The following is a 26980-nucleotide window of genomic DNA, read 5'->3' as shown; positions in this document are numbered from 1 at the left end:
TATGAGCTGTTTTGCTGTGACTTCCAGGTGCCAAATAAATTATTAATCAAATCTGAAAAATACTCTGAAGCCTTCCTTCCTGAGAGGAAGGGTGATGCTAGTCTCCAGATGAATTTGGCATGCAAGTCACCTTTCCACGAAATAACTGATCAACATTTTCACCACCATTTTGTTGTGTTCAGGGTTTTACTTGCCTAACTCAAAATATGTTGCAGGTGTGCACTAATTCCTCCTTTTTCAGCGGTGCCACTGATGATGTACATTTGCCCTGTCATTGGCACAGTGACACGTGTAGACACAATCTACAGTGCAGATGGCAGAACTGCGCAGGGTGCTGGCAAGGCTATAGAAACCACAGGAGAAAACCCCTGTGGATCTTTTTGTTTTGGGTTGGTTTTTTTATTTGTTTGTAGTTTTTTTTTTATTTAGCTGTGATTAATGGCTGTGTCAGACATCACAAATGGAAGGATGCAGTTTGTGAACACTCCTGCATTGACTCCAGGACAAAGTGGTAGAGAAAAGGAGAAATTTCTGCTATTTTTATGACTTTCTCCCAGCTTACTTTTGCAGTGTCACAGGCATTTGATCACTGTATTTCTTTCTTAGCATACGACAAAGAACACGGAGTAGGAGACAACACAAAAGACACATGTAAGTTGGACTGTTAATGTATGAGTTAGCTGAGGACTCTTGTTTTCCAAAGAAGTGGGCTCCAAGAGCCTTGCCAGATAAGCAAGCCCTCCAGCTAAAGCTGAAGACTGTGGTCAACCCCTGTCCCCTGCCAACAGTATTACCAGTGACAATGGTCAACCACTGGCCAACTGAACTTGTAAAAGTTTTTCCTTGAGTCCAAACATTCCTATTCAAAACCTGATTAAGCCATAGCTGTGTGGTTCTGTGCTCACACCTCCATGGCCCTGGCTCTTTGCAGAATGCCTGGGCCTTCAAAGCACAACTGAGAGAACTGGTGATAAGAACTACTAAACCCAAACCGGCCTTTGGTGGTCTCCAGAATCATGACTCTAGAGTTAGTTCCCCTGCTGCTAGCCTGGCGTCTGTTACAATCCGCTAATACAAGCAGGGGTCGTAATGGTTCATTTATAGATCTCAGAGTGCAAAAGGACACAAGGGATTTCAGTTTTAATCAGAACAGTGCACCTTTATTAAGTGTCCACAACACGATAATGCAATAGAGGAGAGAAGGAGAGAGAGAGATAAAGAAACAAAGTAAAAGGGTAGAGAGGAAGAAAAGGGGGGTAATAGCTACCAACAGATGAGACGAAGTCCTTGTGGCCTTCTGCCGATAGATTTGTCTTCTTTCCGTGGGGAGATCTCATCTCAGTTATTTCAGAAAGTCCCTTTATAGTCTTTTTCAGAAGCGAGGGGCAACTGGCCAAGACCATATATATATTTCATAATAACATTGCAAAAATAAAAGCTAGCACTATCACAGGTACATACCAAGCATGCCTTTCATAGGCAGTACTGCCTGCCATGGTTTGCAGCCTAGCAGCGTTAGCTGACATGAGTTTAGCAGTGCTCTCACTTCTGCTTTCTAGCTGTATCTCCACATCTCCCTCCTTTTCCCAAGAGGCGAAAGGGGAGATCTACAGGCAGTGTTATGAGGCCCGTTGCTTTGGGAAACAGGTACAGGACAGATGTACAGGACAGGTCATTCCGCATCAGCGCAGTCCTTCCTGCCTGGGCAGCAAGAACGGCGCAGTCCATTGCGACCTGCACTAATTTTCCTCAGGAATGCACACCAGCTCCCAGTGGGCACACCTGCAGGCAACACTTGGCAGACATCCCACCTCAGCCAGGCCAGGACTGCTGTGCTCAGTCTCTGTCCTTGGCGATGATCATGAGGCAGATGAGGGATCTTCGGACCGTCTCTTACAGCGTCAAAGGGAGCAAAGGTATAACAGCTGTGCGCAGATCACTCTTCTGTCCTACAGAGAGGGAGAGAGGAAAAAATCAAACGCTTTCCCTACTGATTCTCTGCTGCTTTCTTTTAAAACATATTTAGAGTAATCTTTTAAGTGTCCAATTCTACGCTGAATATTTTATGTCAATAGAGATACTTCTCTGCAACCAGAATGCACAAAAGCAACCCATAAATACAGTCGCACACAATATATCTTGAGAAGTATAATAGTATTTCTTCACTCCTCTGCATGTCTCTAGCTCCAGTATATCAGAATCATCTCTTGGCATCTTGCTTAGTGACAATAAATTCGGCTCAGCATCTATGATCCAGAGCCAGTAAGCATCTTTGGTCCATACCTAGCTGCTAACTCATCCGCTAGTAATCCAAGGCTTCTCGCCTGTCTATGTACTTACAATGAAGCAAGTCATTGGGAAGTCAGACAGATGCAATCCCAGAAAGCAGTACCAATTAATTTTCTTGCCCCTTTCTCCAATTAGAGCATGGTATAGTGCCTGTGTCTTCGGTGTGACCATCACCTCACTGTGTTAGGTACTGTATAAAAACAAGTACCAAAAGCCTCTGTCTCAAACAAATAAACCACGTATAAATTAGCAGGCAACACGCAGTAGAACAAAATGGCAATATCAGGCTGTCAGAAAGGATTCTTGGTGCACAGTTGCCTGCTCACTGTCAAGATTTCTGTGACAAAAGATATATTTTCCAATTTTTTCTTTACACCATAAATACAAATAGTTGGTGATGATGAAAGAAACCCAGAGACCTTGTAAATTAAATCACACTGAATAAGACCCTGCATAAACAACATAAGCTGGCAAAAGCTTGAAACATGTTTCTGATCCCCTTCTTTAAACAGAAAAATATCTTCCTAATAAATGACTGGTGGCATCAACATAAAAAAATACTTTTGTACCTTCAAATACAATTCTGCCCAGAAGGCTATGATGCATAGGAGTATATATTCAGACCAACACAGACATTTACAGTGAGTGAAGACACCAAATCTGTCTCTTGTACAAGCACGTCTGCTGGTTTGATCACTACTCCCAGGAAGTAGCCAAGCAGTTAGAGCCGGTTCCTAGCAATGGAAGAAATATTAGAAACAAGGCAACATAAATCAGTAGAACACAAATGAAAATGGAAAGTGTGGGTTTCTCTTTATCTTTCTCCTATTTTTTTACTTCACACACTTTATTTCAGGGAAGTGTGAAAGAGAAGATTTCATCAGCCAGGCAGAAGCTATCTCTGTTGCTTGCAAAGGCATTGTGGGTCACAGCAGCTGCTGGGACATCCCCTTCAGGAGATTTGTACACAGGGAAGGTTCTTCATCCTGCATTGATGTCTGCTGTACACTGTTTACTATGGGCATATAATCATGCTCTCTATAATCCCCCATGACCTTTCAAGAGACACTGTCCTTTATCATAGAAGACATAAAGGACATCCATTTTTCATGTGATCCAAAGCACAAAAACCTCATTCGAAATGGATCATGAGACACCCATTTATGAAATCAATGTAAGCATGCCATTCAAATTTTTGCTCCTTTAGGTGATTGATTTGTCTATGCTACATGGTATACAGGTATGACAAACAACGGCTTCTCTCTCTTGTAATATTATTTTCTGTTAGTGATGTGTTCTAAGAGGTCTATAAACTGGCACCTATGACACATAAATGTGCTTCCAGAAATAGACAGAGGGAGAGACTTCCTGAATAGAAACTTCTCGGCATTCCAATTTCATGGAATATGATACTCCAAAAAGTCGATCCTTGAACCTGATTGAGAATGATAAAAGAAAAAAAAAGAAGGGCCAAATTCAACTTTTTCAGCACCTCAAAGGCCTTGGAGTGAGTCTCAAGACTTGATATGAGCTTGAAGAGGCTCTAGTTATGCATTAACCTTGCTGACAAATGAGTAAGGTAAAAGTTGCAAGGTGCAAGATTGGCAATTTGTTATGATGACTTTTATTTAGTAAATACTGTGTTGAACAGCAGCATAATAGTGAGAAAATACTTCTTGTAAATCCTCACACAAACAAAGAACAGCAGTCTTCTAGAAGCTGCAAAGAAAATACGTAGCATCATTTTTCAGAACAGCTTGGAAGAATTTAACTACAAATGCAGTACACAGGGGTGATTTTAGTAGGATGACTTAGGGACTCCTAAACCTCACTTACTATCTTCCACTCTCCATTGGCACCTCTTGCATACATGAGCTTCCTCTGGACAGGGCACATGGGCAGCCCTGCTCCCTTTCACTGGCTCTCAGTGCACAAGATAAATGGGCTTTGGCCCAATGAAGCAAATGGAAAAACTCTCGTTTCAAGATGATTTTTGCAGAGGAATTCTCCTTGAAGAGGCTGTTAATGAAACGGTATCTGTGATTGCCTCTCTGCTCTGATGATCCTGTTGTACCAAATTCCAGTAAGACATAGACACGTACCCTTGGAAGTCTCCACATGCAAGTTCTACAAGGAAATGCAGTTCTGTGTGCTCCACAGACTTTCCTACTTGCTACAGGTTTGAAGCAGAATTGACTCAGATCTAAACTGAAGGCTCTTCCTGTGCCCATTAATCACCTTTCCTCAGGCAGCATTTTTGCAGCTGCCACTACATACATTCTGTGGGCACCCATCCACCTTTCACACCTCCCAAAGTCACGCTGTAATCGCTAGCACTGATTTTTCATCCTAGGTGGTAGGACAGATCTTCTAGGGCAGCTAGAAGTGATAACTAACTCACGTAATTATCCTGACACTTTGCCGCACTCTCAGTCAGTCGACTAGTGATTTAAATTACAATGACACTTTAGTAATATTCAGATCAATCAACTTTCTGCCCAAGATATTATTTATATCTTGTCATAGAAAATAAAACCAGAAGAAGCCACTGTGATTATCTCTTCTGATCCATGCAGAAGATTCAGGATCAAGACCTGAGTCCAAAAAGAAATACATCATATCCTGTACAAACTTATCATGTGTTTGCTGAGATGGATAACTTAACTTGCAAGCTTTGGGAAGCTGCTCCTATGTTACTCAGGAGAGTGGCTAAGCTCGCATCATTTTGTGAGAAAAAATCCTTTTGAATTTGTAATTACTGTGTAATTTGAAATGTCTTTAAAAATAAGATAAAAGGGAAGCATTCACATGCATGGGGAGTAGCATATAGAGAATGAAGGTTACTTTTTATGTCCCTATTAGTCTGTTTGATCCTCTTCAGTTTCTATAATTGCCCTCCATGTGATTATCTGCAGCACAATACATTTCAAGTTCAGTGCAGACTAAAATTGTATTGTAATACAGAGGCTGCTTTGTCTTCAGTACTTCTTTAATAAATTCATAGTCAGCAGCAGCATTATTTGGTAAATAATATAAAACCATGACAGGTTTGCTTAAAGCAGGAAAAACCTCAGGGTGACTGAGGTGTAAGAAACAGCTCTGAATGAGCAATTCAAATGGAGGAGGCATTTAAATAACCAACTTCCTTTCGATAGGATTTTCCTGCTGCAGTGGAAGAAAGGAAAAATGAATAATCAAAACCTTCTTTCTTGCCTGAGCTGTCCCTGACTGCATGAAATAATGGGCTTCCATTCAAGAGAGGAATAGCACTGAGACTATCCTCATAGCTGAAAGGAAGAGGAGAAGGAGGTAAAGAGGCCTAGGCTCTGGGCACAGGAGGGTGAGGGGTGATTTTTAATACCTGTATTGATGATCTGGACTAGGCGACCAAGTGCACACCCAGTAAACTTGTAGATGACACCAGGTTGGGCAGGAGTGTTGATCTGCTGAAGTGCAGGAAGGCCCTGCAGAGGGATCTGGGGAGGCTGGATCAAAGGGCCAGGGCCAATTGTGTGAGGTTCAACAAGGCCAAGTGCCAGGTCCTGCACTGGGGTCACAACAACCCCAGGCAGTGCTACAGGCTGGGGGGGCAGTGGCTGGAAAGCTGCCTGGTGGAAAAGGACCTGGGAGTGCTGGTCAACAGCACCTGAACATGATCCAGCTGTGCCCAGGTGGCCAAGAAGGCCAATGGCATCCTGGCCTGGATCAGCAGTGGTGTGGCCAGCAGGACCAGGGCAGTGACCGTCCCCCTGTACTCGGCACTGCTGAGGCCACACCTCCAATCCTGTGTTCAGTTCTGGACCCCTCACTGCCAGAAAGACATTGAGGGGCTGGAGCGTGTCCAGAGAAGGGCACCGGAGCTGGGGAAGGGTCTGGAGCACAAGTCCTGTGAGGAGCAGCTGAGGGAGCTGGGGGTGTTTAGCCTGGAGAAAAGGAGGCTCAGGGGGAACCTTGTCACTCTCTACAGCTGCCTGAAAGGAGGGTGTAGCCAGGTGGGGGTCGGTGTCTTCTCTCAGGCTACAAGTGACAGGACAAGGGGAAAGAGCCTCAGGTTGCACCAGGGAAGGTTTTGATTGGATACTAGGGAAAATTCTTCATGGAAAGGGTTGCCAGGCTTTGAAACAGACTTCTCAAAGAAGCGGTGGTGTCACCATCCCAGGAGGTATTTAAAAAACATGTAGATATGGTACCTGGGGGACTTGGTGTTGTGGTGGACCTGGCAGTGCTGGGTTAATGGTTGGACTCAACAATTTTGAAGGTCATTTTCATCCTAAACAATTCTATGACTCTGTGGTACCACAGTACCTTCACCACCTTTGAGCCACCCATGCCAACTATGCTGCTCAGCATCTGCTATGCTGCTTCCAAACTATCCATAGATAATTAATGTTTTCCAGGAGCAGGACTGGGATAAGGGCTGGAGGTCTTTCAGAAAGGATAGTCAAATAGGTGGAAATAAAAAGAGAGGCAAAGGTAGGTAGATGTCTCTGCTGCAGTGCGAACATGCTTCACAAAACTTACCAATAATAAAAGGCAGCAGCAGCCATCTCCAGTGCTGCCTGCCTACCTAGTCAGTGACAATACATATGGGATTTAGTCACACATCTGCTGCAGGAGGCCACGTACATCACACAGTGATCACTTAACAAATAGGAGATAGCCATTCCCTTTAAATACAAATTGTGTCAAACTGTACGACAGCATCCAAAAATAGGATAAGCTCTAAAACTGTCTTTTGAATTGTCTTCTGCTTGACTGGAAACTGGGGGAAGAGCAGTAGGCTGTGAAGCAAACACCTTTTGGTGCAGAGACCTACAGAAAGGCCACTCCATGACCCATTTATGCAAATCAACCCATAAGGCAATACTCAGCATTTTCTCCTAACACTCTTAATTGAGAATCGACCATTCACTGGGTACCACTTCAAAAAATAATCCTCATCTCTTACAAATGACAAGCTGACAACTATTTGTATCTTCAGTTTACTGTTGCTGCCTAATTCAATTTCATCCTAATCATTTGTATTTGGGAATTTGCTTTAAAAAATAATGAAAAAGAAAAAGTATATTAAGGCACATGGTTGGGAATAAGACAAAGAAAACACACTAGAAAGTATTGATGAGAAATGCAGATGACGTGTTTGCAGTCAAATGCCTAGCAGTATATGACTGAATGGTAATCCTGGTTCTTTAACTCTATGTTTACAGCAGTCATTACAGGAAAGCAAAACATGGCCACATACACAAACATAGACAACCTAGACACACACATGCATGTGAGAAAAATACCCTCTGAAAATCAGCCCAGTCTGAAGGAATGGGAGTTAAAAGCCCTCCCTTTAAGAGTCCAGTAGAAGAGAAAATGCAGGAACTGACTGAGTTTACCAAATCTTAATGGTGCTTTTCTGGCCAGATGTCTCTGGTCTTTGACTGTGACAGAATACCTTTTCAACAACATTTCCAATTTCTTCTACAACTTCAAAGAGGATGTTCTGGGCAAAAATGGACAAAACTCTACCTTGTTTTCTGTGAAATCTGGAAGACTGTAAATCTGGAAAGTATTTTTGGATGACTTCCAGGGGTGTGACATACTTAGCTCAGTCCTGCTCAGGAGACCTTTAAATCTTTATCACTGAATCCTTCCCCAAAATGGAAAAGAAGAAACAGGACCAGGGTCTAAAGGCATGGAAAGGATGGCACAACATGGCTGTGAACAAAACCAGCTTGGTCAGGTTGGGTATGAGGAAAAAGCAGAGAGGCCAGGTGGGTCTCCATGACAGTGAGGAGGGGTGGCAGAAAAGAAGAAGACAGAGAAGCCTGGTGGATGAAGGGAAGGCAGTGGATGTAGTTTTCCTGGATTTTAGTACAGCTTTTGATACTGTCTCCCACAGCACCCTTCTGGCCAAGTTGTCCAGCCATGGGATGAGTGGATTCACGGTGTGCTGGGTGAAGAACTGGCTGAAGAGCACAGCTCAAAGGGTTGTAGTGACCGGGGCTACATCTGGTTGGCCCCTGGTCACCAGTGTTGTTCCTCAGGGATAAATTCTCAACCCAGTTCTGTTCAATATATTTACCAATGATCTGGATGCAGGAGCTGAATACACCATTAGCAAGTTTGCTGATAATACCAAACTGCGGGCTGCTGCTGACTCTCTTGAGGGACAGGAGACCCTGCAGGGGGATCTAGATAGATTGGAGCATTGGGTTATGATTAATGAGATTAAATTTAACAAGTCCAAATGCTGGTTCCTTCACCTAGGACAGAGTAGTGTCAGACACAAGTATAAACAGGGACAGGAGTGGCTGGAGAGCAGCCCTTCAGAGAGGGGTCTGGGGGTGCTGCAGCTCAGTTTGGGTCAGCAGTGAGTCCTGGCAGCCAGGAGGGCAAAGCCCATCCTGGGGCAGAGCCCATCCTGGGGTGCATCAGGCACAGTAGGTCCAGCCAGGTGAAAGACGGGATTGTCCCCCTGTGTTCAGAGCTGGTGCAGCCTCACCTCAAGGACCATATGCAGTTCCATGCCCCACAGTTTAAGAAGGATGTGAAGGCACCTGAATGCATCTAAAGGAGGGCAACAAAGCAAGGGAAAGGCCTGGAAGGAATGTCCTGTGAGGAGCAGCTCAGGACTTGGGGCTTGTCTAGTTGGAGAAAGGGGACTGAGAGGCAACCTCATTGCTCTCCACAGCTTCTGAGCTCTTCTCCCTGTTATCCAGTGGCAGGGTGTGTGGGAATGGTTCAAAGCTGCACTAGAAGAGCTTCATACTCTGCATTAGGAAGTATGTCTTGTCTTGGTTTGAGACAAATTAGGAGGATATGTCCTCTGAGAGAAGGCAGGTTTCAGCAGCCCCTCCCCCACCAGGTTCAGAGAGAAATTCCTCAGAGGAAAGTAAAAAAAACCTATTCATTTAACAAGCAAAGTGCACTCAGGCATGGAAAAAAAAAAGAATGAATGATGTTAAATAATAAAACCTCTTGCTGTGAAGAAAACCTGTGTAGTTTCAGAGTTCTTTGTAGGTGGTGGCTCTGCTCTCTCTCCGGAGCTGGGGTGCAGCTTGGGCCCCTCCAGGCCACAGTGTAAGCTCTCTCCGGAGCTGGGGTGCAGCTTGGGCCCCTCCAGGCCACCACACAGTCTGTTTCACAGCCTCTGAGAAACAGAGCCGAAAGCTGGTTAAAAGCAGGAAGGTTCTTTTTTCGGCTCTCTAGCAGCAGCAACACAGGGGAGTGTGTATCTGTGTCCTTGAAAACAAAACCTCTTGGCTCTTTTTTTCCCCTTTATCTCAGACCCAGCTTAAAGACACAGGAAGGCACAGGATTCATGTCTGGGATAGGGCAGATGATAGGGAATACAGTAGCATGCAGTCACCTCAGGACATGTCTTTACCAAGAGGGTGGTCAAACACTGGAGCAGGCTTCCTGTAGAGGTGGTGGGTGCTCCAAACCTGTCAGTGTTTAAGAGGCATTTGGCCAATGCCCTTGATAACATGCTTTAACTTTTGGTTAGCCCTGAAGTCAGGTGGTTGGACTGGTGGTCACTGTAGGTCCTTTCCAACTGAAACAGTCTGTCCTATCCTGTTCTGGTGGGGTGACAGCATGGGATGCTGTGGTGGAGCTATGTAGTGCAGGCGAGATGTGTGGGGTATGCCCAGCCCCTGCCCTGGAGGGATGTCTGCTGAGATAAGGAGTGTGCCTAAACCTCCCAGCAGAACTCCCCTGGAAAGACAACCACTTTTGCAGTTATAGGGAGAAGAAGACAAACCCAGGATCCTCTGGGAGACCCTATGCAGATCCTTTGTAACCCATTGGCCCTTACCCTCTGGCACCCACCCTGTGTCCCCATAAAGCTGGCTCCCTGCCCCTGCGAGGGCAGAGCGAGCTCGTCCCTGGCTCCCCTTCGCCGGACTAATAAAGCTGCCTCATGTGGAACAGCCACACGGACCTCTCGTCTCTCCCTGGTCTGGCCTGGAGGCTGCCCTGCAGAGCTGAGCTGGAATCACGAGCTGACAATCACTAAAGAGCTGACAGTCTCTGCAAGAGCCCTCCAGCCAGCAGCTCAGGGAAGACACCAGGCTTCGGGAAGGCGATTCCTTTTGGGACCATCTCTCCTGACCGGTCACAGCTTCCTCGGTCAGAGATACTGACCCCACACCAGCTGTCATAGAAATGTACACCTGCAGTGCCTGTGTCTGAGCTCAGGGTGGGTCTTTGTCACTGGTGTGGGCTTGGACAGCACCCACTTTTCACAGGAGGGATGTGAGAGTAGAGGAATCCCCATTTCTAGGAGAGGGGGAGAGTGCTGGTGGCCCATGTGACCTACGAGGAGGTGGTGTGCACGAAGCTGTGCACACTGTGGGATTAGACCTTTGGGGGATTAGCTATAGAGTTTATTTTGAATTTTGTAGGTGGTTATTAATATTTCATAGCCATCTAGTGCTGTGGTTTCTCTGTCATATTACTGATATTGATCCTGCATGTGCAGTTCACTGATTGCCAGTTAATTATATGTCATCAACAAAAATCTCAAAATTGCTTTGATCCTGATTTGTTTAAAACCCCTTGAGCTAAGCAGTTATTCCCTTGTGACAGAAGACGAAGTAGCTCTTACAGGAAAAGAAAGACTACAAGCTTCCATGATGCTACCTCAGCTCTCTCACAGGACTAGGCAGGAGCAGCAAAGCTGACAGCCCCAGACAATCCTCAAGCAGCATGAAGGCAGGTCCCAGGCTGTGGGGATATTTCACAACTTGGGGTGAGGCTGCAAGAGGGAGAGAGCCATCATGGCTTGCCAAGGCTGGATGGAACCGGCACACGCCTGCAGCTCCCTCCCAGGAACTTCTTTGGGGGATGCCCTGGAGGGCCATGGACTGGGTCTTGCAGGTCTTGCACACATGCAGAAATTGATGTCTCGAACCCACAACCTACAACAGTCTCAATTTGTACTACACCAGGATAGACAGCCATGCTGGGGGAAATGTTTCTGTCACTCTGTGCCTTGTGCTCATCTCTACAAGACAAATACTGACCTTTGCAGCTCCACTGCTTCACATGGGCTCTGTTCCTCTTCCTGTGATGGAAGATGTGATTGAAAAGATGCTTTGCATTCACACCCATGATCAGATGTGGTCCATTCAGGTCTGCCAGGGGTTTCTAATCTTCTTGTTGGACCCATATGCAGCCCTCTAGTCCACTTTGCAACCACAGTGAGCCTAATTCCCTTTCACGAAGGAAGAGGCACCCACAAGGTGCTCAAACTGGCTTCATGTTAGGTTTTAGTCAGAGCATGAAGTAAACCAGAGCATGCCAAGGTAAATAGATAGGTGCTGTTCCAAGGCTTGTGCTTACAGCCCACTTTGCAGACAATCATCACTAAAGGCATTGCCAGACAAGTTGTCTCCTTTCTTTGGCTGAAATTCATGAATGTCATGAGCAATTCTGCCTGTGCTGTGCCTGAAAGGCGCATTTCACCAAACTCTGCAGATGGAACATGACTGAAGAGTTCACTGGTGAGCTGACACTGTTCATCCTGTGCTCCTTCTACAAGCAGCTGCAGGGATTGCCGTGAAGTGAGCAGTCATTTAAAAAGGAGGTAAGAAACACGGTTTGCCCTTCTTCCTGCAGGTTCCCAAGTCCTTAGGCTGGGAGCACTATCCAGCTGGCAAAAAAGATGCTGTGTTGGCTGTAGGGTCCTCATGTGCTGCTTTGACAGTGAGGGCATGGACAGATGGACAGCAGAGCAGTCACCAAGAGCTCTTTGGAAACTTGTAATACCTGGGAGGGAAAACTCAAAGGAGTTTGTGTCTATTGAGTCTTTTCTGCTCTTTTCATTTCAGTCTGTCACAGCTTCAAAGGCAAAGTCTGTGCTTTGGTTTGCAATTCATGGAGGTCTCCTTACACTTTTCCCTTGGGACTAATTTCCTGTCAGGGCAGAACAGGTGGGCTATGCCATGTTACAGAGGACCTGGGATGCTGCACCATCTCCACAGCCCCCTAAGTCACAGTTCACGTTGCTTTTGTCCTGCAGCTTTATTTCTGCAAAGCACTTCCATGAGGATTGCAAGCTGATATTTATAAAACTAGAAGTTAAACACATGCTTATGTGTTTATGGATATGCACAGTCCTTCCCCCCACCCTCACCGACCTGAACCAGTGCTTGGTATTAGAAATGATGTCTATGAAGCATTTTGTGCAAACCAAGAATTGAGAAAGGGAGAGAGACAGATGGACCAAGCCTAAGAGCAGCCACAGGCAGAAGGGCAAAATGGAAATGTTTGTGACAGTTGGATAATGGATAACTAAGCCTTTGGGAAAAAAACATTTTTACAAGTTGGATGGTGAAAATGGCCTCAGCAATATTTCCCCCTTAGATAAATCACTCAGTGCCTTGGGAAGAGTAGTAGTTAAGCTCACCTCTCAGCATGCCAAGGGAAATGGCATAAGCAGGAGGCCATTCTCACTGGGCAAGAGACAGGGAATTGGACCAGGCTATGGAGAACTAAGTCAAAGTAAATATAACGGACTTTGAAAAGTAAATTATAAATGATCAGGGTGAGCAATAAAGGCAACACATAACTCCTGCAGGTTGGTGCTCCTGTCCACAAATGTGGCTTAGCTTCTGCAAGCCTGATGCCTGCAGTGTTGAAGAGGCACTTGTACCTAGTGATGATTACATGGAGATAGAGAAGGCTCCTGGGCAGCTGCCATCTATCGCACATTTGGTACAGCGTGAAAGAAACAGACAGTATGAGCTGAGCACTGAGAACTTTTTCTGCTAAGACAGTTCCATCTCAGTGGTAATGACAGCAGCAAACAGCAGTAAAAAAGGTTCATTTGCAAGCAGCAAAGTCTTCCTGGTAGATCACCAGGAGCCTGGATGAAATGAAATTAGCCCCACAAGAGAGATGCTATGGAGTCTCCTGTAGCTCCCCAGTCCCCTGCAGTGTGGGCGCACTCCTATGGACACATGTCACTCAGAGTGACATTGTGGCTCCTGAGGCCATACACTCATGGGGTTTATGGGATCAACATTTGATATCCACAGAGCAGGAGTGGGTGTCTGTTTCTGCTCTGGTCTTCATGCAGACAACAGACAGAAACAGGTGCCACAGGGATGCAATTGTCCTGTTTGCACCTCTCAGAAAGGGTAAAAGGAGGCCTCATGCTCTCCAATTTCTCTCATCAGATAAGAATCCCACTGAGCTCCAAAGGGAGCCTGGGTTGCAGGCACCTGCACTGTAGGCATACAGGCTTAGGGAAAATTAAACTTTCCCTGCTGTCTTTCCTTCCTTTTGAGCCATGAGAGGGAGCAGGACTTGGTACAACTGTCTGTATGTCACTTTGTACAAGATGCTGTGAAGAAGCATCTACCCAAAACTCCCAACATCTAGACTGTCTAGATGAAGAGGAGGAGCAGTGCTGGGACCTGACCACAGAGCTGCCCTGTGGTAGGTTGGTACTGGTAGTTGAAGGTCAGGGCCCTCTTGATCAGACCCCATACTCCACCCTCAGAGCACATGGCTCTGAGGTCTTTTCCCACCCTTCAGCAGGTACAGACAGGGCATGCACTGTTGCAAGTACCTTCCTGGCTGCAAACATGTGAAGGCCATAGATACTTCCACATGGGACTGCAGAGTGCAGCCTTGTCCTCAATCTTCCTTCATCAGAGCGGATGAAGAATTCAGCTTTAATATCAATACCTGAAAATAGTCTAAATTTTAAACCTTGAGTTTGTAAAATTATCTCAATAGATACCATTTGTAAGAGAGGATAGCTTTCAGTACTGCCACAACAGATTTGGAAAAGCACTGCCCCTCTCCTGCATGACCCCTTCAGAGAAGCAACGAGAGCACAGTTTAGCTGCAGTCACCAAGCAGAAGCTGCTGCTGCCACTCCATCCCTGGGGAGTGACAAGAAGGGTCACCTCAGACACAATCTACTTCTGAAGAAAGTGTGTTTGTGTAAATATTATTCAGGATGTGATTCAGTTGCCTATGCCTATCTAGTATTATTTTGGGCTTTTGTACAGAAATGTCTTTCTGGGTCCCATACATAAAATTAAGTGAAGGAGCCATGCACACTGTGAGTTGGATGTTCACCATTCATGCACCCGGGTCATACAGGACAGCTGCAGCATCTCCAGCTTGGGCCAACACCTGCATCTGCACCTGTTCCTTCTTATGGGTATTCATCTGAAAATCCCTGGGGAAAGGGAGGAGGAGTGAGGGGGAAGAGAGAGATAATAATAGCTGAATAATTTATTCAATGAGATTCATGGAATTTGGGGACTAATACATTCTATGAATAATATTTTCATTATTTTCCCAACTCCAGTGCTAAGAGAAGTTATGAATAGTGATTGAAGCAAACACTTGAATTATATGACAATGCTATTGAGCTTTGGAAGCATATATTACATGAAGCGAGGGGACTCTAGTTCTGCCTGTCATCAGTTTGATGTAGATGTTCTCAAAAATGGTGAAATGCGTATTTGACACTTTGGCCTTTCCTCACAGAAAGTTTGTGCTCATATTACCTGACAGTAAGAATCAATCAATAACTCACATGTTGTTTCTTCTAGAAAATTGTTAGCAATTGCTTTCTTTCAGCACTTCAGAAATTACATCCCTGGAGATGGCAGACCTCTCATCTCTACAGTCCCCTCTCACTGCAGGGCAGCATATCCTTGTCTCCAGAGGGGAAGCTTGTTCCTCAAGGGAACTGCAACCTGCCACTGTTCCTCAGCAGCATGTGCTGAGAGCCCCTGATGTTGTGTCAGCTCTCCCTGGAGTAGCTGCAGATGGATCATAGGGGGATGCTGTCAAGGCTCTTCCCATAGATCATCTTTCTCAGTATCTCCTCACCATTGGAGGTAACTACTGAATGTGGTCTCTAGACACAAGGGCAGAAGGAGGATTAACTGGTCCCTGTGAAGTTTGGCCGGGAAAACCAAGCTGCTGTGATATGCAGAAGTCAGAAGCTTTCAGCTCCTAGAGTGTTTCTACTGCTGTTCCCCCATCCTTGGCAGGCAGAGGCACCAATTTCAGCATGCAGTAGCTGAGGGTTTGTTTCCAGCCTGTGTGCAGAAGTACTTCCTAATAAAATTAGAACAATCTAAGACTTTATTATTTGGGTAGATTTTATCCCCTTATTTAGTTACAGTGTCCTCTTACCTTTGTCTTAACAGAGGAGCTGGAGAGCCAATCGACATTTCCTATCCAGCATGAGAAGCTGTGGCTGAACAAAAACATCTGTTCTATTTCCAGCTCGAGCAGATTTAATGATTCCAAACAACATGGGTCCTACTGCATCTCCTGCTATACCATGAAAAAGGTTCATTACTGAAGCTAAAAGATAACATGCATTTGTGGTATCAGTTCACTAACACCAGATGTACAACACCCTTTGACATCAGTGATGAAGGATCACAATGAAGAAAAACAGCTGATAATTTCCCCCCTCCAAAATTCATAATCTAACTGATAACTGAGCTTGCTGCAAGGGGCTGACTGTCATTCATCAGCTAAATGTTGAATTCATCAGTTCCTGGAGGGCCTCTACTCAGTCAGAAATGAACATGGTTCATACACATATTTAATTCTAACTTTGAAAGTAGAGAGGAATTTAACAGAACATTAAAGAGTGATGAATAAATTATAAAGGCATTAATAAGGCTGATGCTTATATCTAAAGGAAAAAGTCCCAGAGGGTTCCGGGAGCTCCAAAATTACTAATAACTTATTAATTTTGGAGTTGATAGTAGATAAAAAATTAAACATGCTAAGTATGACTATGTACTGGGATTTCTGCTGCAGAAGACAAAGTCTTTTAGCTTATTATATTATGGGGTATCACTTATAAGACCAGAGAAGTAATTATTCTTTTTTATATGTCTTTAGGAAAGATTGCAGTTGGATAGCTGTATGCACTCCCAAGCACTTGACTACATGAGGATATTGATAAATTTTGAGAGATTCCAACTATGAGCAAAGCAAATGATAAAAAGTCTCTGATAAAAAGAGTAGGGGACAAACCCTCTTCAGGAAGATGCAAAGAACCAGATATGAACAGAAAAGAAAGCTGGTGAGAAATTACATGACAGAAGAAAAAAATTGTAACAAACAAGTCAAAAGTTGTAAGAAAAAAGAATTCTTCACCAAATAAATGTGCAAAATGGCCATAATTTCTTACATGAAGTACAAAACACAATGTGATGAATCAGAACAAAGCTACTAAAGAGAAGGACATTTTCTGAATCTGTATGTCTTCAATTCCCTGAGTTGTGTCCTGAGGCTTCCTGCCTTTGCTTCCTGACCTAGGACCATAATTGGCAAATAATTACATTGATTCTGTGATTCTGTGAAAAAAGTATCTTCATGCTCATGAGGTTTTCGGTTCAGTTCAACCATTTTTGTGCATATGAATGACCCAACTGATCCTCTCAGGAGTGACAGAGCCACTTTGCACTTCACTGCCAACATGCTGGTGAAATCAGTCCTGGTCCAGCATCACTCTGGCACAACCATATCAATGTCAACATGAACACACAGAGCAGCAGAACTGGGATAAATTCACACATACCACGTATTTTCTGAGAGGCTGTTGCTGAAGAGGGGCATTTGTATAGAAAAGAGAGAACAGTGCAGGAAAAGGAGCATAGAAGGTCACCAGTCTGCCTAATTGAAAGAAGATGTAGAAACTTAAGCTACAGGGAGCAGAGGCCAGGATAAGCAGCACACTGTGAACTATATGTGGGGTAAAAACAAAAATAGCTGTAATCTCTCTTTATCCTTCTAAGCCCCTGAGTGTGCTGTGGGCACTTTGACCTTAGTGAGGGTTTGAGTCCATGTAACGAAAAAAAAGATCCTTGGAAATGGAGTATGTATCTGGCAGTTTACAACAAGAATGAAATTGTTAAGTAAGCCCAGTTGATTTCAACAGGAAATTTCACAAACACAGATTCACAAATAGTGTGGTTTATTGGAGCAACAGATTATAGATTCTTTTAGATTGCCTGTGATAAATTCACTAGACCCGCAAAATATAAATATATAGCGCTATGTACATCTGTTCCCAGGTATACTCTGATGCAGTCAAACGTGCAAATCTTACCTAAAGAGATGTTTGTGCTTTGGGGAGAAGAGAGAAACAAGCCTGTTGACTTGTTTGCAAGGTGATCGTATTCTCATCCTCTGCCACGGAGGATTTCAAATGCCCATTTATATATTTATAAGAGGCAGAGATGAGAATGTAGTCAAATATTCTGTTACTGCCATCATAAATGGGGTCTGTGTGCGGGGCAGCCAATTTATATGTAAATGAAGAATATAGAGAGTAAGAAAGAGAGAGATTACAGAGATTTGTGCAAGGATGGAACAGGACCCTGACACCTCAGCCTAACTCCCTCTCCCTCCTGGCTGATTGCAGTGATAGGGGTCATCTGGCCTCTGCCCAATAACCTATCACCCCCTGAGCATGTCATCATGCCCATGGAAATCCCTTAGCCATGCACATCATGGCACAGCTCATGGAAATTCCTTGCTGAATATATCACGGCATAGCTCTTGACTGTAGGTCTCATTCCTACAGAAGTCACAGGACCGTGGGATAGATCAGACTGGGAGTAACCTCAAGAGGCCACTGGTTTGGCCTTCTACCCACAGCAGATCAACTCTGTGGTCTGCAATCCTCCTACGGGGTCTTGAGAACCTCCAAAGACAGCATAATCTGCACATCTGACTGCCCTCATAGGAAAGAGGTTTCTCCTTATAGCCAAGCTGATACTCTGTTGTTTCAGCTTCTTTTTGTTTCTTACCCTCTGTCTCTGCATGGCTGTAGAAATCTCCATCCCCTCAAAGAGCTCTCCATAGGCATTGGAGGCTGCTGTTAGGTGCCCTCAAAGCTGTTTCTGCTCCAGGCTTAACAAGCACAGGCTCCCCAACCCCCTGGGGCCCTCACCTGAACTCATTCATTTATCAGTGTCCTTTTTCCACAGGGGGAAACACCAAACTGGGTGCAATAACCAGGTGTGGTCTAATGAGTGCTGAATAGTGGGGAATAATGACTGCCCTTGATCTCTCTTTCTGTCTTTCTTTGTACAGCCCAGGCCACTGTTGGCCATTGTTGTTGCTGGGATTTGCTGCTGGCCCATGTCCCTCTCACTGCCCACCAGGACCTCCAGAGCCTTTCCCACAGAGTGGCTCCTTGGGCAGTTTTGAGTCCGTGTTGTTGGAAAGGATCCTTTCATTCAGATAAAGGACTTTGCATTTGCCATTGCTTAATTTATGATGTGCCTGTCAGCCCATTCCTCCAGGTCCCTTGGAATGGCAGTGGTGGCTCAGTTTGAAGTCACTGCACACCTTGTGACCAAGCTCTCTGTTGCCTTCTCTCACCGACTGATGAAGATTCTAAACAGGTCCCTGGGACAGATCCCACCGCAGACCACTGTGGTATTCCTCTTGCTGCCAAACTCCAGGTAAAGATGAGTTATTACTCAATCACCCTCTAAACCGAAAAATCTATCCAGACTACAAACCATCTGACTTTTTCCCATTCCTACTTTAGCATCCCATCTTGAATACAAGAATATGATGGGAAGAAATCTTGAATGCCCTGCTAAACTCAATGAAAATAACATCTGCTGCTCTCCCATCAACCTGCAACACAGTCATAGGTGGAAGTCAGGCTGGCCAGGCATGAGTGACCCTTGGTAAATCCATGCTGACTGCTACCAGTCATTTTCTTCTCCTTTCTGCGCTCAGAAATGTGCTCTGAGAGGACTCGCTGCATGACATTTCCAGGGACCAAAGAGAATATGACTGGCTTGTACTTCCCTGGCTGTCCTCTGGCCTTTTCTGAAGGTGTTGTTTTGAAGAAATTTCAGATAAATGAAAAGGAAAACCTTATTTAGGCCTCTGAATCTACACCTAGTGTTAAAAAAACATTTCCCAAATTATCTTTATTCATCATCATACCCAGAGATGTCTCATACCCATTTAATAGTGCTGGAGAGTTTGCTCAGTTTTGATCACAATTTTATGATATCACAATGAATTCCAGTTTATGTGAAAAAGCATTTTATGTGAAAAAGCATTTCTTCCAGCTCCATCAGGTGTTGTGAGAGGAGTTGAGGGTGCTTGGTACACCACCACGTAAAGTTCCCCATATAAAATCTGTTAGTCTGGGAAATTACAGCAAAAATATATTTGTCTGTTTGATGCAAGCCCATATTTTTAGAGAGATGATACGGTTGTTCTTTAAGAAGCTGTCAGCTTCAGCTTTTTAACATCTTCTTTGTGGGTAGATTTATTATAGTCCTTTAATCACAGACAGAGAACATCAAAAGGTTTATAGAAGTTCATGAGTCTCCATGCTCAAACTGCAAGGCATCTGAGACTAATTTACAACTTCACTGAAAAAACAAAATGCAAATGTCAAGTGCAGCTCCTCATACACAGCTAGAAAAAAAAAATAACCCAGTAAAATCATGCAATTTATTCTGGAACAAATTATCTTGGAATTCCTGGAGAGCATATTGAAATACATGTGACTCCATGCCCAAGTCCTCAGAAGCCCAAATGGAAGAACTTCCATTGCATTACAGGACTGGTCAGGATGTTACCATCACTGTAAACAATGTTATAAACACTGCAACACCGTCCCTTTTACACGTCAATCAGTCATATAAGGGAACATCTATGTACATCCCGTGGAAGCCAAAGAGAGATGAAGGCCTTCCCTATACCTCAGGATTCAGACTTTGAACAGCTGCAAGTAAATACTTTATTAAACAGCTACTGCTAGATGCAAAATACATGTTGCTCAGTTGAGACCCACTGGTGGGTGAGGAGAAAAGATTGAAATTATGATGATCAAATTGAGAAAAAGTGCTATATTTGTGGCACCATAAAAATTACTGTAGCAGTTAACTTATCTGAAGCTACTAATAACTTATTAGCATCCTGAAAAAAAGAATCTAAGGTAGAGGTTGATGCTAAAGTGTATTTCTTGTAGTAATTTTTAGTATTCATTAGTTCCAGTCTGCAAACTCCTTGGAAAAAAAATTACTAATAATTTCATCTGTTTGCTCCCATCTAACTGAACATGGATTCAGATAGTTGATTTTATAGTCTATTTAAATTTTTGTAGGTAAGATATGAGTAATAAAATAATGCTATACCTACATCTTTTCCAAACAGCAACAAGAGTTTGTACCCAAAGGTCTGCGTGATTAATTTAAGAAATAGCTTTTCAGAAAAGATCAAATACTGCTTCTAGTCACTCTATAAGCTGTTCTACGGCTTCACTATGCTGCTACTTAGTTCCATTTATCTCTACCTCATACCTCATATGTATTACTTTTCAGTGAAAAGCTTAAAAATCAGTTCACGAAAATTTTACTCTTTTTAGGTGAATAAGTAGTTTTGGGTTAAAATTGGAAAAGTATTATGACCATCCAATCAGTTTTCTCCTGTGTTGAAGGAACCAAAGAAATGCTCATGTAAAATGAAAAAAAATCTACTGAAGAGTTAGTTTGTTCTATAAAAATGAACGAAGCTCTCTATACTGTTACTATTTTGTCTTGTTCAGCAGGCTGTTATTTTCTGAAAAAATATTCATTTGTGAGACAGGAGGGAATTTCTTCTGCTTGTTTTCATCCTCAGAAAGCTGGCTGCCTAGACTAAGCCATATAACTCTTTTCTGAAGGAGGTTTTGCTCAAAACCTCAGAATGGTTTGTCATTTAGACAGGCATCTCTCTCTTGTCTGACGGAAGCTGTGGCCAACTCAGTTGAACTGGATACTTAGCTTTTAGACACCTTGAATTGCGTTTGTGAGGATGTAAGAAATTCTACTTATACACAGGAAGCTTAATTCATAAGAAGCATGAAGTGTCATTAATAAAATGTTAAAGTGACACAGTAGTGAATATAATCTGTGGCTGAGATCTTACAAATGCTTCTGGAGGTGCATAACTTATTCCCTGGGAGCAGTTCTGCTCATGCCAGGAGAACTAATCCTGTGAGCAGAGGTATGAGTGGAAGTGTATGCTGGGTTATTTGAGGTACATGTAGTCAACAGCAGGAAAATTTTAGCATTTGCCTTTTCCATCAGAGAGACTTTGGTATGAAGAAGTTGTTTAAAAGTATAAAACTTAATTTTATAGTATCAAGAATAGGCAATTCAAGTTGGAAAAGAAAAGATGAATGCAACTTCGAGTTTTATGCACAAGATGTTCTCTTCCAGTTAACCAAATGGCAAAGAGTATGTCACCATGTGATTAATAGCTAAATATAGTATGCTGCTGCATAAACAATCACTGTAAATATAGCTATTTTCACAGCAGGGGAAGCCTTAGCACATGTAACAGCAGGCTACCTGACAGCCAGAGAGATTACAGTATTTCATTTTCAGGCACAAGTCTCAGTCGGAGTGGCTGTGGTCAGCAAGAAACTGTTTCTAATATGTTTGGCTGGACCTTGAAGTTAATCTACTGACTTCTGCCAGATTTACCAGGCAGGCTTTAATGGTTCATTGATTTTAATGGACTCTTAATCAACATGGCAAATTATAACTCATAAGGCCACCAGGAACAGAGAAACAGGAGAGTATAGGCAGCACTGGTTCAATGTAAGGCAGCAGCGATTGGAGAGAGGTATCTCAGATACATGTAAAATATTACTATTCTCTTTCCATATCCTCTGAGCATCCAGCAAATATAAAACCAAAATATATTTTAGTTGCCTGCAGTGGCAATGTTCAGCCCCCCTGCCCACATCAGAAATAAAACTTCCTTCATGGATTTAGGTTGGCCAGAAAATTACATGCTAAGAAACTGAGTTACATACCACTGTCTTAAAAATACAGAAGTGGATCACAGAAGAGAGCAAGTTCAAGCTTGTCTGCTCAGACTGCTCTGTTTTCCATCCCCACAGGAGGAATACAGCTAGCCATCTCCTCCAAAGTTAAGCACATCATTTACACTGGTCTCCAGGCTTTGTCCTGAGCTAATTCCTTCCTCAGAAGAAATCCTACTGCCTATCTTCAACACCTCATCTCCAGGTAAATGTACCTTTCCCTGAAGGCTGGTTAGGTAAGACTCCCAGGTTCTTGAGCCCCTTTGGCTTTTGAATAGAATCATAGACTCTTTTAGATTGGAAATCACCTCCAAGATCCCTTAAGTCCAACCATTACCCCAGCACTGCCCAATTCACCACTAAACATGTCCCCAAGTGCCACATCTACATGTCTTTTAAACATCTCTGAAGAGGAATTAGAAAACTTGGGCTGGTGGACCTAGTGCACAGTCTCTCCACAGTAAACTCTGACAGCAAGGAACTAAAGGCAAACTCAGGCATGTAGCTGTTTTCAACTCCTCATCATGCTCACAACTGTGTTGGTGTAACAGATGCTATTCCTGTAGAAGATCAACTTTGTAGTGCTAAAACATTGTCCAGAGGGGCAATATAGTATAATTGCAAGTGACAAATAGCTGCAGCATTGTAAAATCCATATGCACTTTGTTTCTTATATGCATATTGTTTTTCATGTTCCAGAAGAGTAAATTTAGCCTGGCAGATGTCCAGGTTATACACCTAGGAGAAATGAGGAATGTAGAAATGATCATACAAGAGATGACTGGAAAAATTTGACTTGTTTAAAATAGGAAAGTAAAGACTGAGAAGAGAAACAGCTTTGATTTATATGTAACATCAGGGGGTAGATGTCTACCAAAAAAGAAGCTGCAGGGTAGTTCTAGCAAAAGAATAAATGACTACAGCCATGAATAGATTTCAGAAAAAAACCTAAACTGTTTGCACCAATAAGAATTATGTCCTAGCAACAGTTTTTCAACAGGAACAATGTGAGCAAAAACAGAAGCTACTTTTAAGATGCAATTCAGTATTTTAAGAAAAGGATCATATAATGTGTTGGCGTGTGACATCAAGGGATGGAGCCTGATAAATCTGAAAGCCCCTTCTCATCCCACATTTCCTGTAGCCAGCACGTTGTGATGCTGGTTTGATAGTGCAGAAAGGTTACAGGTGCTTTTCATAATCCTTCTTAGACAGAGCCAGGTTACACGACGCAAAGAACAGGGATGATGACTCCTCCAGAAGCAAGATGTCCAAGGGGAAGCTGGAGAAACTACGAAGTTTTTTTTTTTCAGTTATAGACAGGTCTCCCAAGTGTCCATGTTTTTTGAAAGCTGCTACATGCTGAGATTAAATCCAGTAGTAATGAATTCCAGTGAATAGTGTTCAGCTGGAGATAGAAGCAAAGTTAGTCATTTTGGGAAGCTAGTGAACAAAATACAACGCAGACTTAGACCAAGGAAGCCATTTTTTAAGATGCCAATGGACAAAATGAAAAGGTTGAACATGTGGGGTCATAAAACTTCTCAGTATCCTTAGTGCAGTTGGCAAAACTCCAGGCTTCACAACATTTGAAAGCTTGTGTGAACAAGCTCTCCCCTAGATCCTAGCTCCTGTGGATTGCCACTCTTGGATGGGTAGAAAGAATAGACAAAAATGCTACTGCTAAAGTTTTTTGGCCCTTCATTTTGTAATGGTGACCAGGATTCAAAAACCTGTATAAAACTGGAAAAGATTTTGAAAACAAGGAAAATGTTCTCAAAACTAAGAGGAGTCCTGTTTTCTCTGAAAGACTTTACAGTTCCCTAACACGATACTCTTTTCCCATAGGAATTCCAAAGAAGTCTGCAAGTACCGAACCAGTGAATGAAATGAATGAATGAGTAGTCAGGATAAAATGTTGAGAATGGATGGCAGCTCTTCAGACAGACAGACAGACAGATTTACTCAGGTCACTGTTTTCTGCGGCCAGGGCATGGCAGGCTCCTAAGGCACCTGCTGCCACCTGGGAGCAGGGTTTGACACAACACCTCCAACAGCAGCTCTGATAAACAGCCCTCGGGGCTTTTACAGCTGAACCAAACTCTGACACTTCTGAAGATCTCGGTTTACAAAACAAACTTGTGAAAGTGTTTAATTCCTCAAAAAAACACAGGGGGTTATGGCAGCTGCTTTACAATCCCGAAAGACCCCAGAGCAGACCTTTCGGCAGCTCTGCATCCTGGCACTCGCTATCCAACAGTCCATCTTCTGGGGCATCTAAGTGGAAGTGACAGTCTGTCATGACCTAGAGGACAGCCAGCCACCCTCCCAGTCAGAGGAAATGAAGAACATCCTTCTTGAATATGAGAGCTTCAGAAATGCAAAAGACCTTGAGATTCAGGGTGTTTCTTATAAGACTCCAGTGAATCAGAGGCCCAGAGGCTTCAGCTCGGAATCAGGGATGAGATGGGAACTCTGTTCCTCTACAAACAGCAGCTGCTAGCCTTAGAGAGGCCCAAAGGCTGGGCTCAGCACAGGGCTGAGCACCTTCTAAGCTGTTTCGGACTGGGGTTAGAGTGACCAGATGGTTCAGCCATGGGAACTCCCTGTGCTTTCTGCAGGCCAGATGTAAGCCATTTGGTTGGATCCTGGGCTTGATACTTTGCCTGATTCCTTCCAGGTGTTCCAGTTCCTTTGCAACTGCACCATGGGGCCAGTCTGGGCTGATGAGGCAGCCTGGGGGCCTTACAAGAGAGTCTCAGGATTATAAAAGTCAATGACAAAGAGGATTTTTACTGAGCCGCAGGTTTGACACATACCAAATTTCAGGGTACTCCAATGCAGAAAGCAGAGTGTAAACATGGTGTGTTTGTACATACATAGACCCTACTGTCGGGGCCATGTGTCCAGAAGCCCCGTGTTTGCTGCCCAAAGGCACTCTCCTGGCTGTGTTGTGAGGGTCAGGAGCAGTTGGGTGCTTTTTCTGACCAGCAAGGGGACAGACAGAATGGACAGACAGATCCTGGTATTGCTATATCAATGCTCATTTCAGGCCTGAGGACACTGGCAACTTCCCACATCTTCATAATAGAAGCTACTATGTGGGTAAAATAAATATCTTTTATTCGGCAGATCAATATAGTTTTTCCAAGCATAAGTAACTCATTTAATAAAAGGATGCAGCCTCTAGCCTCAAGTCTTATGATACTTTGAATGGACTTTATAAACATTTAATGCAGTATACAAGTCAAATTTGTGGGGTATTTAACCTTGGATGGCCTGGAGTATGGACTTACCCAGAGAGATGTCTCCATTCCAGAGTGGTCTTAGAAAATGGAATAAAGCTTCAAAAAAGTTTATTTGGTCTTTACAAGGTAGTAAAGTATGTAGAGGATATTATACCAACATAAATAATGAAAACTGTGACCAAGTGTAAAGGATGACAGACACAAATAACAGACAGCATATTGTAGAGCATCAGTCAAATTATGTGTGAGTTGTATGTGATGGGTCCATCCCTAAAATGAGAAATAATAGTGGTTCATCACTCCCTAGAATCATAACATAATCTTTGGAAGGTTCAATTTTCACTTTAAATTCAACACAAGGTATCTGCTTCACCAATCCCTGCATTTATCCAGGGTCTATTCCCCAGTGATAAGAAACTCAGATAATTTTTTCTGTAAAGTGCAAGATCTCTTAAGAAACATGAGAGAGACATAGCTGAAGCTCTGATTCTTGTCTGCAATTCTGTATGACATTTATCAGAAAGAACAGCTCTGATCAGGTACTGTATTCATTTGGGGTCTTGTTGGGGAGGATGAAAGTTTGGTAAGAAACTTTCACAGGTATGTAGGCTTGGCAGAAAGATCTCTGAATGTAGAAACTGGGGATGAGGTAGAAATGGAAGCGAGTTTTGATATAGAGTAAAAGATGTTTTGCTGAAACAGTGATCGATGAGTAACTGAGAAGGCAAAGGTTGGAGATGAGCTGGAAGGAGATTTTTATGAATAGGACAAAGGTATGTGACTACAAACAAAGACATGTTTTTCACCAAGTAAATAAGTCACAAGAAGAGCATAAGTAAATAGAAAACGTCTTTACCAAAAAGAGAGCTACCGCAGGCAGACAAGAAATGTTGACGTAGGAAGAAGAAATGTCTGAGAATTTTCCATTGTAAGCTTAAATTGTAACTTACTCTTGTGATTGGATAATAATGACTGTAATATGGTGATGGTAGTAGTTATGATAGGCTATAGGCAAATGCAACGGTATTGTGTATGGTGCTGATTGGTTGTTATGTATTAAGATACTCTGCAAAGTACAAAATGCTTTGTAACTTGAACAGAAAGTGGCTTCAGGTATGCCTACAGCTGGAGCTAGCAGCTGTAGGGCTGGCTCTGGATACCCACTCCCTGAAATGCTGTAACTTCGCCTATGCGATAAACAGCTTTCAAGAGAGCTGCCTGAAGTCCAGACATCCTTCGTGACACTTTCTCCTATAGGGTCTCTAGATTTTGAGTACTGGAAGAGACCATAAATAAACAGATTTTCCAGTTTGTTTACTTCTAATCTTTGGTGTCATCGTTTTTGATGACTGTCACTGTTCCACAGTAGTTTGTTTTCCTTTTGCAACTTTTGTACACGAGGAAGAAAAAACATTTTGTAAATAGCAGCAGAGTAAACTGCAAAGTCATAACTGGCAGAGGGGGAAGAGCAAGGGCTTTAAATTTTTTTTTAAAGGTTTGAATTTCAAGTTGATAGCATCACTTCAAACTAATGAGACAAAGTAAGAGGTGGAAAACATGCAAATGCACTAGGAGAAAGGTTGGCACTGTTGACAATTAA

At 43.3% G+C, this 26980-nt stretch overlaps 1 long non-coding RNA gene across 1 annotated transcript; it reads right to left on the bottom strand.

The window, feature by feature from the left end:
* Positions 1-1097: 1097 nt before the first annotated feature.
* LOC121662579 lies at positions 1098-9374 on the bottom strand. Its single transcript, XR_006015326.1, has 3 exons — positions 9275-9374; positions 2859-3023; positions 1098-1949 (listed from the first exon to the last, which is right to left on the bottom strand). It is a non-coding gene; the product is annotated as an uncharacterized LOC121662579 (long non-coding RNA).
* Positions 9375-26980: the final 17606 nt, after the last annotated feature.

The sequence above is a fragment of the Corvus kubaryi genome, unplaced genomic scaffold (genome assembly GCF_017639235.1).
Source record: "Corvus kubaryi isolate FWS band 111438036 unplaced genomic scaffold, C.kubaryi_AGA036_p1.0 37256, whole genome shotgun sequence".
NCBI lineage: Eukaryota > Metazoa > Chordata > Aves > Passeriformes > Corvidae > Corvus > Corvus kubaryi.
Note: the sequence above shows the minus strand (reverse complement) of the source record. Positions and strands in the feature narration are given on the sequence as shown.